Here is a 17,966-nt window from a genome sequence, read left to right on the forward strand (position 1 = left end):
ATAAAAATTCTATACAAAACATCTTTTGGCTCTTAGGTCATAAGCATTTAATTCTTTATAATTGACAGTAGCTACAACAATTAGCACCATGTAACAACATACTATTATAACAGTTATTCCGTTGTATAATGGCTATGATAAGTACCAGGTAGATGAAATAATTCACCAGTTATCAATTACTTAACTTCGAGTTGTTGTCACGTTTTATCTTGATATTTTGTATTCAGTACTAAAATGTACAAACATTACATCTTATATTCTTCTATAACGTCGTTTATTGTGTCGCTGAATATTTTGATATAACTAATAACTCCGACAAAGCTTAATATACATATATTTATTATATTTGAAGTTCCATCTTCTTACCACCTCAGGATCCTCGTAAATTTCATTGCTAGATAGATAAATGATAACGATATGATAAAGATAAAATAAACTAGAAATTTGAGATCGATGTGGTGTTATTCGTGATTTGTTGGTTAACTGTACGGTTGGTGGAGATTTGCTCCGAGCTTCCGAAGAGGGGTCCACGGCTTGCGGCTACAGCGTATTAAATCAATCGCCAGTATGTAGTGTGTACGGTTAAGACGCTAAGATAATCAAATTTTCTTTGCAACATATGAGTTGATTACTAAGGGCGTACATTAATATTTTTGCGTCATCCTAACTTTTGGTTACCGAGTATTTGGAGTACAGTCGTAACTTTGTAAGCACTCTTGGTGAAAGACGGGAATATTAGTTTTCGTTACCACGCTTGTGATAAACTTCTTTGGTGTGTAAATTATGAATTTAGATAATCTATCATTTTTTTCGTTAGTAAAAAGTATCCAACTTACATTATTGTCGTGGGTCATTTGGCTTTCTTAAAGTTGCATTATGGTTTAGACAATATAGTGAATGTCTATGCCAATTGAAATTTAAACTGATACCAATGTTTAGTGTGTGGGAAATCTTATTAAACATTATTGGGTATATGATGTTACCAGAAGAGTGCTTATCCTTTGTATTTAGATGTGAAACAAAGATCAGTTTTGTAATCACTACATGAATTAAATAAAAGTCTTTGTAGTCAAACTTTTCTAAAAACCGAATGTATAAATTGGCTGTTTTGAATTTTTCATAAAAAAAATGATAACAGATTTAAAATTTTCAATATTAGAAAATAAAAACAAAAAAATGTTATACTATAATACCTACGTGTAAATAATATAAAAAAAATTATATTGATCAGAACAAAAGTTATTTTATTTCAAAGGTGTTTCTGTTACACCCAGTATTGTACCTACTTTATGGGTAATCGATCTCTTTACTGCAGCACACATGTATTCATGGACACATATAATATTATAATTCGTTGTGATTTGTATAATATTTTATCAACGTCTGATGTATATATTATATAATATACATAACTGCTGTCAAATTTTAGTCAATATGAGTGACGACTGCTTATAATACTGTATTGATATTATAAAATATTTTGTTGGCCTGTGAACACTATATACACTTGCGTGGGACTCGCCGAACACAATTAGTTCGATACATATCGTTTGTTAATGCGCGTGCGCACAATGCATATTGTGCGCGAACATTAATATATTGTTTTCCCCATTTGAAAACTATTATCGAACAATGCAGCGAGGGTAGAAATCCAACATAACCGGTAAGAAACGAAATCGATATTGTGACGAGCATCTCTATAATAAACGCCGCGGCCACACAATGTATTATAATATTATAATATATTATATTAGTATCATAGTACGATTCACGGTGTCGGTTAACTTCATTAATAACCATTTACATGTAAATGCATATTATATACCTATATATTATAACATGTAAGCTATGCTATTCACCGTGTAATTATTATAATAATATTATGGTAAACGGATTTAATGCAGATTACATATTATGTAGGTATAATTATTTATAATATTGTAGATCCATCGGTTTTTTTCAACAACAGACGATGGTGTAGTTTTAGTACAGCATTCGTTATAATTATTATTAGTATTAGATAATAACTAAATCGCATTTATAATTACTATTAATCGCATGGAAAATATAACAAAATTTTAACGTTATTTTGAACACAAATATAAAAAATATATATTTGTACATACCTATACATATATTATTTTTTTTTTTTACCTAACTACAACGACTCTATTAATCGTTAAAATCATTTGTTATGGCAATTATAATAACGTTTAAAAGTTATTACTGTGCCAATAATAACACATATACCTATTGACACATAGTTATAAAAACTGATCAAAGGACGGACACAATTATAATATTAATGTAAACGTCATGCATTATTTTATACAAAATTATATTACTTTACGCTTAATCGAAATGTATAGTAAACCAATCATTTTGCAATATCGGAAAAGTGTGCTGTTTTAGAAACACAATTTAATTATTGCCATGGCTGGTAAAATAATAATAATTTTCTGAATTTCATTTAATATAATATTGTACAAGGGTGGATGAATTTGTTTGGTTAAAAATTAAACTGTGTATAACAGTCGGTTCGTGGAATGGCTATTTGAAATCATCGCATTTTCCCAACACAAACAGAAATTTCCTATACACCGTACCGAAAAAATAATATAAATTATTTTAATAATAAGAAGAACAACAAATGTTATTTTAAAAACTTAAAAACAATGTTTTGTTTGTTGTGCTTGTTTTGAATTTGAAAGTATTTTACCAATTATTACTGAAATGTGTTGTGAAAACCCATAACTATATTTTTTCATAGTTTTAAGTATCTAATATTTATTAAAAATAGAAGAATGTTTTGTTGAAAACAAAATAATGATAAAAATACTGCTTTATTAGTTATTATTACTCATAGCTGGCACAAGATAAACGTTAGCAAGTTTTTAAACAATTATTAAGTGATTAGCTTAGTGAAAAGCTAATAAGTAAAAATTTATCTGTTATAATTTTGAAGCAATAATTATGTAATATATAAATATTAAATATGTATACTAAAATAAAAAAACATATCATTTTTGAGATCAATACGAGTAAACCTAAATATAAAATATACACTAACCTACGCAGATTCCAATTAGACTCGGAATCAGATACACCCTAATGACCAGATAAAATGTACAAATCACATACACTTACCTGTAACGAATACCAAACGCAAACCTTATGTCCCTAGTACTACAAATATAAACTTTAACTTCCACTTATACCACCAAGCTAATATATTATAGACTGGACGAGCCATGTAAGTATCCTCTGTCAGTGATTTATTGGCATTCACTATTCTAATTTTGAATGTAATAATTAACTAACAAACATTGTCTCTATACATTTCTTATTTATCATTCTTGTATTCTAGTGATTCGAACAAAGTTAATAAAACTAGTAATATCACCTAGTAATTAAAAAGTTCAACGACTAACAGGTAAAGTCATATAGTTTTTAGCTGTTCTGTGTTCATTTCAATTAGATGTCTTTAAACTATTAACGAACATCCATCATTGGTGCATTATTATAATATTAACTCTGTTTACGAATAATAGAGCAACTCGAATTACAATCTGCTTTTCTCGAGGGATCGAGAAAGTTGAGAGAAGTTTTGTTATCCTCAAGTCTCACATACGTATACACATTACACACATAGGTATCCACGTCATGTACTCATAGATCTATTATATATAATTATATATAAACGTACAGACAGTATAAAGAAAATAGAGAATACACTTGAATTATAAATAAATACCAATAACAGTTATTGAGGTAGAGACCGATAAATATACGAAAGGTTAAAAAAAAACCCACCCCACTGAGAAACTATCTCTTTAGTCTTTACTACGTCCAACTATCAGTTCGTCGTCGTCATCACATGTAAAAAATACGAGTACATTACTACTGTCTTGTATTTCTCTCAATTCTCTCATAATTTCACAGCTTCTTTCACTTACCTACCCTTTATCTAAACTTCTTCCTCCCTTTATTGATTTTTACTGTACTACATATATTGTCTTTTACCTATTTTATTTTTACATTACATACTTTATTAATTACAAATTTTAAGTATTATACATTGACGGTTATAAAATTCGTTCCTTTAATGTTATACATTATACAATGTATTTTTATATTATTTATTTTTAGTGCACATTAAACAGTTTTATACGTTCTACGGGTAGTTTATATTTGTGTAGACAAAGGATGTAAAAAATATAGTTAGGTATATATTTATTTGGTTTTAACGAAATGTTAACTGCGACCATCGATAGTGTAATGACCGCTGAGATCTCAAAACATTAGTATGTAAATCGTTGGACAAAAATCATTATTTTATTTATTTATTTTTTTATTGGTCTAGAGCCTGGCCACTATGACCAATACCTATTGTAGGGGTTACGGTTGGTAGGTTATAGTTGGTTGACAACACGTGTTTGTGTTTTTGTCACTATGGACCCAGATGGTCAGTGGTCACCCATCCGGGAACTAGTAGCAGCGGCCGTTACTTACTCTCAATCACGTTGTGTGATTGATTTCAGCTACTGCGCCGCGCTGAGTCACAATTTTAATTTTTATACGCATTTCTTAAATTAAACATGTATGCAGAATACATTGATAAAATATATATTACACAGTGATCTGGAATAAAATATGTTGAATGGAATTAAATAGGTCGTTTTTTCATGACGTATAGGTACAATCATTAAGTAAGTTGAAGGATTATCCCATAAGCTCTACAGTTTTTTTTTCAGTTGAATTCAACTTCAATCAGCAAAAATAAATTTCTGCAGGTAACTCACTGTTAAAACTTTTTTCATAACTAAAGTTTTTAGTTTTTACAATATTATTATCGTTTTAAAATAAACTTCTGCCAGCATACAACCAGCTCTTTTAAAGTAGTTCAGCGTGGTGTCGAAAAACACGTATCTCACGAAAATACGGTTAAAAGTTTTGTATTGGTTTCGCTAAAAGCGAATATAAATATATATTACATATTTCGGACACATTATGAAAGAATAAACGTATGCGAGTGACAAGAAACGGCCGTAAAGGGCTGTCATACGTTAATTTTCTGGAATGTCTACTTCTGATTTATTTTTCGCTATTCATACTCAGGGTTGAAAGCAAAAATATTTTTAATACTTTTTTTTTAATTACAGTTATCATTGTATGAATATTTTTTAAATGTTAAATAATTGCGAGCAGCCGTTTTTAGATAAATTATACTAACCCAACGAAGCATGCAACTTTTAAGGCAATTAAGTTTATTTTTAATTTAATCAGTATTCAGTAATTACTAATTAATAATATTAGTAATTAATACTCCTCTATAATTTAAAAAAATAATTAAATTTTTCCCAAGTAATGATTCACCCACGATCGTAATACATGAAAATACTATTATATTAGACTGCAAAAATAATTGTGTAAGAATTTTTTTTTTAGTCATTTAAAGTATTTAAATAATTTAAATTGTAGAAATCAAATATATTAAAACAAATCTTATATATAACATTTATTTATTTATTATTTTTTTTTTTCATTGGTCCTAAGCCCGGAAACTGAGGTCATTAGCTGTAGGATGGTACTGTAGGGTTTTTTTGGTACGGTGGGGAACACGTTTTTTGTGTTTGGCAGAATTTTCTAGTGGGCACCCGTAGGTATCTGCCATGCCCGGGGGGGGGGGGGATGGTGGCCTCTCTCTTCGGACACCGTGATTGCCCGAAGAAAAATGCCGCCCGTGGCCGGGATCGAACCGGCCTCGGTGTGCGTCGCAACCGACGGCTTAATCCGCTCGGCCACTCCGTCCCCCAACATATTTAAAAAATTAAATTAAATTAAAACAAAACGTGTTCATACAATTTGTATTCATTAGTGAATTGTATTCAAACCATTAAATTATTGAATGCTTAAGAATTAAAATATACCATTAGCAAGATCATTATTTAAATACTTATACAATTTATATTAAACGTGTTTACCGTAAAAATCGTTGATTAATTGTGTGTGGTAAGTAATTGAGGCATACCAAATTATATAATGTAGGACATTATTACCATGTTACATAACCTCCTTCCATATACCTAAATAGGTACAACTTTACAAAACGTAACACCGATTTTATGTTTTTGAGCATGACAGTAATATGATTATATTTCTTTTACACATACTAAAATTAATTACATAACTGCAAAAAATGAACTGTATTAGCATAGAGATAAAACGAATTGTATTATGCCAATATAATACGTACATGGTATAAAGTACACACTGGAAAGGTAACTGTGTAAACAAGGATAATTTTCATTGGTGTTGATTTTCTGCCACAACACATATAGGGGTCGATTGGATAGCTGAAATCAACCACATCCCAACAGACACCTGTTATAAAAAAAAGACATAAAAAAGCAATTATTTTCATTTTTGATTTAATTTCATGTAGAGTGTGTAATTCTTTAATGTTTTTGAGTTAGATCATTAAGCAGGTGATTGTGTTCTCGGATACCATCGATATGATTCACCAACCGCGCTCACCTCATTTTATACTTTAATAATGTATTTATGAAAATGTTTAAGTATACTTCAAGACCATATTTTTAAATGTTTAGTTTTGTATACAATTTAATTAGTATCCTATAGTGATACAAACTTATTTTTTTTTAAACGAGAACCACTCTTTTTTATTGTAAATAGTTAAGAATCAAAATTGAAATAATATATCGAAATCAAAATTCAAACAAGTAATTTTTTAGTTATTAAACTTTATTTGACAACTAATGATCATTATAGTCATAAATAATGGTTTTTATAAAATATAGTAGTTACACTCAGATAATTTTTAAAATTATAAAATTATAATGACTTAATAAATATTTATAATTTTTATGTCATCATAATGTTCCTCATATCTTCTTTACCTATTACCATGGACTATTATTTTTAAATTCATTATTAAAGGATCAATAGGGGTGTTTTTTTCTGTAAATGTATACATTTTTTATTCATCTAAGAAGGGGTTCTCCATTTAATTAATATAACATGATTGAATGTTCATACGATAATATTTATGAAATATATAAAATTATACGTTCAAAAAATATAATATGCACGTATTTATAGTTTATACAATATTATAAAACGATAATACTTACAACAATATATTTTATTATTTCTTATAGGTATGGAATATGGATTATGTATTCTAACTCCATCGGGTGACGGATATATTTCGGTACTTGGAACTTATTACCATATAATATCTATAATATTATTATAATAATATGTATTTGATACTTTGATAGTAAAGGAAAAAAAATAAGGGAACTTTTAACACAAGTTTTTTGTATAATAATAATATTTTGCCGTTCCAGACCTCAGGATCAGGTGCTCCTTTTTAAAAATGTACGAGATGCTTAAGTGGTATCGTATATGAAGAGCATTAAACTCAGCATTCTTAAACGCTGCGGAAGAGCCTGTTTGCAGTTTTATAATATTAATATATACATTTTTCTTATTCTCGTAAAGCGCTAATAACACATATATTTATCGCATTATGTCAGAAAAGCTATAATATGGTATACTTATACGATCAAAATAAACATAAGAATAAATCGAGTTTAGTAATATATGAGGTGATTATTTTCCACGACTAGCGTGAGCTTAGTTAATTCCTGGTGTAGGATCGAAATAAAAACCCGTACTTACCACTGGCGGCGCAAATACAAAATTATTGATGACTGGATTGCGCACAACGAAAACACAAATACACACACACACGCACACACTCATGTATATTTTTGTTTTTTTAGTTTTTAACTAAATTATCCATAGGCAACAGATAGCAGTACAAATTATTGAATATCTGATAGCAATATATATCATCTTATACAAAAAAACATGCGCAGTATGTGTGTTAAATCATTTTGGATTTTACGTATCTTTAGTAGGTACAGTTTCATAATGAACAACATGGTGGTGACTGTGTAGTTTGTTAAATCGTTAGTTGTAGACTGTAAAATATATGGAACGTAATATGAACGCTGAAATGTCCTCATTATGACCGCAGGTACTTTATACTTAACATCTGTGTGACTGTGCGCGCAAATGAGTTTACTTTTAAAGGTTTTTAAGGTAACTAAAATTTATGTGCGCCGTCGAGTTTTAAAAAAATAAATGTGCGTAGACGAGTTGCAGCCCTTGCCTAGTTATAAAATAATTATTATTTTATATTAATACGACATATTTCCCATGTACAGGTTATATATTAAAAAAAAAAAATAAGTAGATAATAATATATAAAATATATGAAATAAAATTTAAAACAAAATACAATACCTACGACTTATCTTGAATAAAAAAACACAATTTTTAACCTAAGTCTAAAATTCTTTTAGAATAATCTGAAAACCAATTCGGATACTTTGTTCGTAGTTGAATATTGAAATGAAAAATAATGGTTTCAGTTATCTGTTTGTAATAATACCGAAAATATTGTTAGTAAGGACATGGACATTGTCGTCACTACCTACCTACGTATATTATTATTTACTTTACACATTGGTATAATGATACGTAAATATCGATAAAATGTCCGTATATAAATAATATTATCATATACAGATTTTCACAAAATACAAATAACAGTTTGTAATAATTTCAAAGCTTTATTGACATACCTTTTAATACTTTCCAAACAACAAACTTATTTACTTATGATGTATCATTTTTAGTCTAATTAATAGAAACATGGAAAGGGGGTAAAATAAGTTCATCACATAAAAAGTCCAAAACTAAAGTCCGGCCTATATTGATACCTATACATAACATTTAATAGCTTATGAAAATAGAAACAATTTATTATGTAAAACGAACAATAGTCATATTGTTACATACATATTTCATACATAGGTAATATAGTTGGTAGGTATATAATATTATTAACTAATCAACTCTTTCTATTTCTTTATGATAAACACTACAATTGTAGTTAGTTGAAATACTTTTCGTTTAGTTAAATCTATTAGAATATTTTACACGTATAGATGTTAAGTAAGAATAGGTACATTAAAATCGTAGGATCTATGTATATTATATAGTACGAACCACTAGATTAAAAGTTATCGAAACATCCAACTCAGTGAATAATAATAGTCGACCACTGTGTAAATTCAACATTATTATACGAGGTGAATTAAACGGTACATGCGGTATAATATTAGAATAATAGATTGTAATGCTCGCATAAATGTTTATTTTATCGAAGAATATAATGTTATTGTTTTGGGCGATGGTACGGAATTGTGTCCGCGTCATATCCGTCAATAAACACCGTCAGAGTATACGATTCCGGTAGATGTAGTCGTTTCCTTGTAATATTTGGGTACTTAATTGACAGCTAGTAGTCCAAGTGGAGAATCAAAATATCCTACCTTCCTTCGCTTCAATTCCAACGAATACGTATCCCAACCTTCTTGAAAATCAAATATCTTTACATTAAGTTCAATAAAATACTGACTTTGGGCCTCCATTTTAAATCTCAAAGAAAAATTTTCAATTGCCAATATACTTAGCCCAATCACAAAATCAAAGTTCTCAATTTGCACCAAACTCAGTATGTATAAATTAAGGCCTATATTCATAGATCCAAATGTTGGATTGTGTAAAGCCATCCCAAATTCTGGAAATCATTCCAATCGATTATTCTCCGTATGGTAACTTTTGCAGTCCTATAGATACCATGGTATGAAATAAACGGAACTAAATTGAAATTTCACACCAATTTTAAATTAAAAATATCTAACTAGTTAGACACTAAAAAATTGACTTGCGATTAGAGCCTCACAATATGTATCGTATATATAATTATTGATAGACCTATTTATTACATTTTTTTCCATAATTCTAGTGCATAATTTAAATAATAATATAATATAAACTATCTAGGTAAATACCTCATGTAGTAAGTGTTCACCTATGTCAAATGCGTATGATAAGTCTTTCTGTTCAGATTTTTGGACCCAATAATAAAACCATCAACTTGTCTGGCTTCTTTGAACTGCCTCTATATTATTCACACTCATACTATTTTTTAGAATCAAATCTACACCTTATGCTCCGATATTCTTTTGTTACAAAACTTTCCTTCCATTCTCCTGAGAGGTTTTCTTTCCAATAGATTATCTCGTCACTCTTAATAGTGAATTTTGGTTTCTAAATAAATGACCAAACCTTGTAGTTTTTAAAAAAAAATCTTTTATGTTCTGTTCCTTGGATAATAGTGTTGTCCGACCCAGCCTTTTTTACTTTATCCTTTTTCAATCTACGTTATACTGTCATTTTTTACTATACTAACATATATTTTTAGGTATTTTCTATATTTTTTTTTTTTTTTACAATTTATCATGGATATAATATGACGAATAATATTTTAAGAAAATATAAAATAAATACTAGATTATAATTTTTTAATTTTAATCGGTAACATTTTAGATTCTAAGCGGAGCGAATGTAGAGAATTTATAATGATGTGCATGTTATTTTTTACTGTCTGTCATCATCTTTTGGGCAGTAAAAATGTTTCGATTTTCTTCTTCAGCATCTTTTCTGGTAGAAAAGTGAATCTAATTGATATTTTTAGGCGTCAAAAGTAAAATTATTTGAAATATTTTTCAAAATCGTCGGGAAGAACAGATAAAAAAGATAAAACAAAGTAATTTTTACTTAAAACCAATTTTTGACAAAACTGATTTTGTTATTTTGGTGTATATTAGTGTAATAGATACCTAGTATAATATGATAGAAATATACACTATTGACTGTTATAATTAATAAAATATAAATGAATATTATAATAACTGCAATGTTTTCGGCAAAAATCAAACTAATCTACCTTACCGTAGTAATACTAATTGTAAACTAAGTGACTCAAATAAGAGTTAGGTATTAGATTTTTTTAATGAAATATAAATATACAAATAATTATAATACCTAGTATAAAATAGTATTCTAGTACTTATTTTAATTTCGCAGAAATCCTAAAATATAGAAAGTAATATATTGTCATTTACGGGGCTGTAAAATGGTAGGGTAAAATGTTCGATGTCAGACCTTTAACATAATTTATTATTTATAGCTAAGGTATTTATGGTAATTATATACCTAAAAGTCATTCAACTTATAATGTACATTAACAATAATAGAATATTTTTCTGGATACAATTATAGGTTGAAGAAAATATTAAGAGAGGTAGGTACATCATTTTTTTTTTTTTATTGATATAAATAGCAAATTGTTTAATATTTTATAGTTTTAAAATCGTCACAAAGAGTTTATTTATGTAACCTTGAATCCATAAAATGAAGGTTGATAGTTGGGAAAACAAATTGTATTGCCTCAGGACAACCATTAAATTTATTTATTTTTTATGTTATAGAACAAACAAGAAACAAAAATAAATATACAATCTGTAATGAAAATGTATACAATAGGTTATATGGTGAGAGGGGGGTGGGGTGGTGGTACAAGTATACAAGACTGGATGGCTTGATGGAAGGGGGTCCAATGACCATACTTCACAATTCTAAGCTGTTTTTATTTATTTATTTTGTATTTTGTATTTTTTTAAATGTTTAGTGCTTCCATTTGCGTTTAAAGCATGGTCAGGAAGTGAAAAGGAAGCGAGGTTGGAAATTAGGAGGCATATATTATGTTAATGATGTGAAGGAAAATTGAATGGAATGATTGGAATATTTTAATATTGAATGTTTTGCCCGTACACCATGGCTGAAATCCGTAGGTCATAGATGGGCGGATAATTTGTTTGAAGATTAAAAATTTGATATTGAATGAAGTATTAGATTTGAGGAAGTGTCTAAATTAGTGTAGCTTAATGTTGTGGAATTGTCTCTATGTTTTTATATGATTGGTTCATGTAGGATGTTTGTTGTCTAACTGGACTCCGAGGTATCGGGTCACTTTTTTTTTTGGGGGGGGGAGGAGGGGGTTCATGTCGTTGTCAAGAGCCTTGGACGATGATTTTTTTCTGATTTATTTTAATTACCCACATGTAAACCAGTTTTGGAGTTGATTAAGGTGTGTTTGGAGTGAATTAGAGGCACTGGTAAGGTCGACATTTGTTGAAATAATGGCTGTATATCTTCAGCAAAGATAGCAAAGAGTGTGAAATATCGGATGTAAATATATTGAAGAGTTGGAGCTAAAATACTACCCCGATTTAAGGTAAGAGTTTACTCTCACAACGAGCATCAAAGGATCGATTTGATAGGAATGATTTTATTATTAGAAATGAGGGGCCCGGAAAAAAGCAAATTTTGTGAAGGAGGTCTTCGTGTAAGACGTGGTCAAACGCCTAAAGAGTAAAGCTTATTTTCAAGTGATTAAGATATAATATCGATTATTCTGTGGACTTAGTGACCAGTGTTTATTCTTGAATAAAGAAAAAGTTAAAGACTCTTTAAGAAATAAATAAGGGAATTTATTAAACTGTTTAATTCATCGAGGGAGGATGAGAATTTTGATGAAAATATTCTACCGGGTTCTGTACTTCTGTTGGGTAGTGGTTGTCAGATAGATTTTTGGACTGACTGTGATTGTTTGAGCATAAAATTTGTTGGGAGCTGTCGTTGAATTTGAAGTAGAGTACAATGAGTGGACTTACATTTGTATGATAGAAAACGGAATTATTTTTTCGTTTGGAGATTTTTCTTGATTGAAGCGAGGTTCTGAATTTCTTGTGGGTTGGGCATCCTCTGTAGTTTTCGGGATGGACATCTGGGCAGAGGGCACATTTGGCTGGCAGGCTCGGGGGGTTGACAGGTGATTATCACCACAACGAACACATTTAAGATGGTGATTCCAGTAGGATTTTTGAATGACCAAATCCTTGGCATCAGTAAAATTGAATTATTTGTTTTTTACGAGTTTTTTTTATTTTGATTTTGGTGTAAAATAAAAATGTTAGACCGAAAATCTCTTTATTATTGAGAGCTGATTCCAGATCGATAAAAAGAGGGGAGAGGAGATTTTGTACTGTGCTGGATAACGTTGTATATCCTTCTCTGAGTATGACTATGTGACAGTAGTTCATTTTTAATTTCGTAAATTGGAGTGGTACGGTTGAGATTTCTTATAACAACGTGATACACTCCATCTTTTTTTGATTGGTCTTGTAGCATTGTAGATATTTTATAACAAAACGATACAAGTATGATTATTGGGTAAAGAGTTTAACTTCTTTGATTTTCTTACAAGAAGAATTTAACTCGTAGTTGACCGAACGAATAATTATTGGTAGACTTGATGGTTTTGCTTAGATGGTATAGGGTTCTTTTTGTTCGGGCCCTAGTCAATATTGTCTAAGTTGATTTGTCGTTGACCGGATTTTTGGAATCCTTAGTTCGATTTAAAAAAAGGTGGAAACTATTTTTTGAAACATCTTTTGTTTCTTTTTGACTGAGCTCAGCCAATTTAGATGGTGATAAAAAAACGTTTGGATATTTTGGGAATGATGATTCCATTATTTTAAGTGGATTATGTAGGCAAAGAAGGAGAGTGATTTTACAAACTGTGTAAACAAGATTTTAGAATTATTATTTATTAGTGGAGGGACAGTTTTATAATAATTATTCGGCATAGTGTTGTTGAGGTTTGTTATTGCTAGATAATATTAATTGCGTTATTAACGTTACCCCGTGGGTCGTACTGATCATCAGTGACGAATTTAATTAGTTTAATATTATATAATTAATATAAATACCCGTTGTAGAGAGGCGAAGTTGCTTTTCGTGTGCGAGGTATGTTGTTTGGCTGGTTGGAAAGTTGACACTGTTTAAAAAAAACGGATGAAATATCAAAACGTGGTCGTGAAAAAAAAAAATTAACAACGGCACAGCGCGGCGCACGCACTGTGTCATTATCGACAATCGCGAACAAACTCTTAAAATACAAAAAAAAATCTATGTATTTCCAAATACTGCATTTAAGTATACTTAAATATCTCACATTACATTTGAACAAATGCTTAATAATTTAAGAATACAACGGAGGTGAGTATAATTGGAGGATCACACTGTTTGTACGCACATACATAATGAACTTATGTGTTGTAATTTCGTGTCACATCTACAGCGGTGAAAATTGTCCGTTGATCCTGTATAACATAATAATATTGTTTTAAGTTATGTCGTCTTCGCAAAATTAGTAAACACCCTGTCCATTGCCGTTTGTGCAGCATTTGAACCTAATGATGGCGGTCGAATGGTATAATATATGTTTGCGGAGGAACGGAATCGGGAAGGCAGCTGCGGCGGACTGTGCAGGTTCGTGCCCAACATTCCAGTCCGTCCAACTCCTTTCCGTTTTCGAACGACGCACAAACATGTCCGGTCGGCACATCCGCAGATACCCAAGTGCTGAAGCAGGTCCAATCGAAATCGTCTGCTGCAAACAAAATATCCTATAATTGTATTTTATAATCATTTCTACGATAATATTATTGTTATTATTATAGTTACATTAATGTTACACGAACGTGGTGCTGTCGCGCGTTGGTTCTGCCAAATTCTCGAAATCACAATATTACTATAGTTACTCCAAGTCAATTAGAAACAGAAATATTTTTAAAAAATGTTTACGTTCTTGAAATATAGGCGTGGTGAATAAAGATACCAGGTTGATGATAAATTAGTATACTCTATGTCTCGATACAGTTATAATAAAAACTATTTTTGATTCTGGAATTAACAAATAATATTTACAGTCCTACAGATTTTGGAGTTCGATTATTTTTTGATCCGAAAATTGGCGGAACCAAATTATACTACGTTTATATTATGACCTATAGTTTATAAACGACTATACCAATATTATAACTGCAGTAATAATACTAATGTGTAATGTACTTGCATTCTGTACATATAAATCGTTTCACATTCAAAAAGATACCTAAAATAGTTTTGAGTTGCATAACGCTCGCCCACAGTCTCCCACATCCCTTTTAAACTTGCAAAAACAATTGTTTTTTCATTTGATCAATGGTTTTTGTATAAAGTATTATTTCGGAAAAATAACAATGTAACCGGATTTATAATGCCTAGTCAAAAAAATTCTTCTTTGTATAATATAGATTAGTGTTCTCTTTTGATACTACAATATGATTTATATAAATAACGTAATTTAGCAACTAAATGTAATTAAAAATAAATATACAAATTATATAATTCTATAATGGATGTGATATTGTATATTATGTATTAGGCATTTGTATGTTTATAAACCCACGTACTGTATTATTATTTTTACTGTTTATAAATATTGTACAGTTTTAATAAGCCAAGCGACCTTATTGTTATTTGTTTTAAACCACTCGAGGGGTTCTCGTGAAAACTGAGAATATATTATCAGGATTCCAAAAGTCCCCCTAAATATTTTAGTATTGTATATGTATTGCCGTATTGGATTATAGAATTGTTTTTATATTGTGGCATTTACCTGCAAATCGCTTCTAAACGATATTTTGAGCATTAATAATCCAGTCTGCAAAATTACAATATGTAGTAAATTATTAAACGTTATTATTGTTCAATATTTCTGGACAAATACTAACAATTTCATATTACGGTGAAACTTAGATTTTAAGAAATATATTACGTGAAATATAATATTTTTTTCTAATCATAATATATTTATTATTTTGAACACACTGCTGTCTGCTAGGTATTACAACTTACAAGGTATTGTCAACTTATTTTAAAATGTTTTATTACCTATATATTAAGACACTAAAAAATTAGTCGGCGAATATCATAACAAGTACTTTTCTTTTCTTTGTTAACATCGACCGTGTTTAATATTCAAATCTAATTGGCGGTCGTTTGAAAATGTAGGTGTTGACAAAATGGAAAAAAATTCAAACGTTCGGTTATGTTTATTGTTCAACTGTAGATAATTGCATATACATTATAATAACAGTAACTGAAGCATCATAATTTAAAGCAATTCACTATGTATAGAAATATAACAGTCAAACAACATTTGAAAAAATTAATTGGTTCAATTATTCGCTACATGAAAACAGTCGTCTATATTGGCGTATGGCGCCATATTATAACAAGAGCTGTGTATTCGTAAATAACAGAGAAGGTCTCCGTGCCCGAAAACGTTTTGTTATAAATATAGAAATTCATATTATATTTAAATTACATTCGGCAAAATATGATTGTTATCGATTTATAAAAATAAAATATTTGGTGGTTGAGGGACACTCGAATAATAATGACAAACATAGAATACCTATACGCGTAACACATAATACTATATAGCTATATATTATGTCCTCTCGCTACTTAGGCTCGACCCTAGAGCGATATATCTAACTAGGGCTGACCATATAAAAAGCAAACGAATTCAAGGTGGACATCTCTTTGTTACTTACTTGGTAAACATAGCATAGCTATGCTATTCTATTCTCAGCATAAAAACAGAGCTTCTGTCTAACAAAAGTTTAAAACTATTTTGATGCTTATATCTGTACATACGGCATCCAACTATTGGGGGTGGCAAAAAATCAAATATACACAAAATTCAAACTTTTCAATCTATAACTCTTCGTATAATTACAAATGCCCCATTCTAATTATCAAATCACAACCTACATACTGATTTGAAATTAAACACAATAGAATAAATTTCAAAAGTACTATACAAACGATTCCGCTCTCGACTAAAAACCATCAAAATCCCATTATATCAGCGCTAAATTCCGAAACCATTCCTGGGAATCCTCCTCGCAGGCTAAAGAGGTTATCGTGTGGCGACCTAAATCTATAAAAAAAAATAATTAATAATAATAAATAAATAATAATTAAAATTCATAATCTAAACTAACCAAATCACCGAGTAAAGTCATTGGGTGGCTGGGTGGCTACTTTTCTCACGTGTCTCGTGTCATAAATATATTTATTTTGCTTACAGGCTTGTTGTAATACATTTATTACAGATTGTTTGTTTTAAAAATAAATTTGAAATAAAAATAAAATATATATTATATATATTCGGTTGAAATCAACTATAATAGTCCGTGTCCGTTTGACATAGCGCGTATTATAGTTATTTATTTATTGAATAACCACCGTGGGCACTAATAATATTTTTGTGAATAAATCAATATTTGTACAATAAATATACTGTATTATCGTTCTGGTGTTAATATTATTATGCTCACACTTCCAAACAACACGTGAAAATCGGTTGCAAGATGATAGTTGTGTGTTTAAAAAAAGCTACTCGTAGGTGTACGGTACAGAAGTATAATAACAATAACATTTCTGAGTAGTATTGAATGGCCGAAGACAGGACCGACTATGAACGTAATATTGTTCTCGTAACACGCGATGAATTTAATATCCGTAGGACCCATAGTATATTAAATTGATAAAGTCAAAATCGAAATGTTGTATTTGCGATCGGAAGATGGCCAAAAATGATTCGTCCAACTTCCCACTTCACAAACGTGTATACCTATAATAAAAATAAAATAAATATCACGAAAATAATTTTTGAGCACGCAAACACGAATCACATAAAAATGATAAATTTAATAATACTGCTGAAAAAATATATTTTACGCCTGTATTTCACCATAAAATAGGTATACATTGGTGAAAAATAATTAAGTATTATAATTATAGTCGAAATAATGCAACATTAATTCCACAAAGTTATAATTTAATGGGCTGATATTTTTAAGTTAACTAATCAAATAATTCTCTTTAATGAAAGGAAAATATTTATTGTTTTGAAAAAATATATCAATGGATAAAATAAGGCATCTAAATACTAAAGTGCTCAAGATGTGTAATTACACAAAATAATAATGATTATTTTTGTTTTATATCCTAATATCATCATATACATTCTACACGAACTACTCGAAACGCATATAATG

The 17,966-nt window shown here is 29.6% G+C and overlaps 1 protein-coding gene across 2 annotated transcripts in view; it reads left to right on the plus strand.

Annotated features, from left to right (window-relative positions):
* LOC132949634 (gamma-aminobutyric acid type B receptor subunit 2) overlaps positions 1-17,966 on the plus strand; it is a 297,294-nt gene that overhangs the window by 145,602 nt on the left and 133,726 nt on the right. The window lies entirely within an intron of this gene.

The sequence above is a fragment of the Metopolophium dirhodum genome, chromosome 7 (assembly GCF_019925205.1).
Source record: "Metopolophium dirhodum isolate CAU chromosome 7, ASM1992520v1, whole genome shotgun sequence".
Taxonomy (NCBI): domain Eukaryota; kingdom Metazoa; phylum Arthropoda; class Insecta; order Hemiptera; family Aphididae; genus Metopolophium; species Metopolophium dirhodum.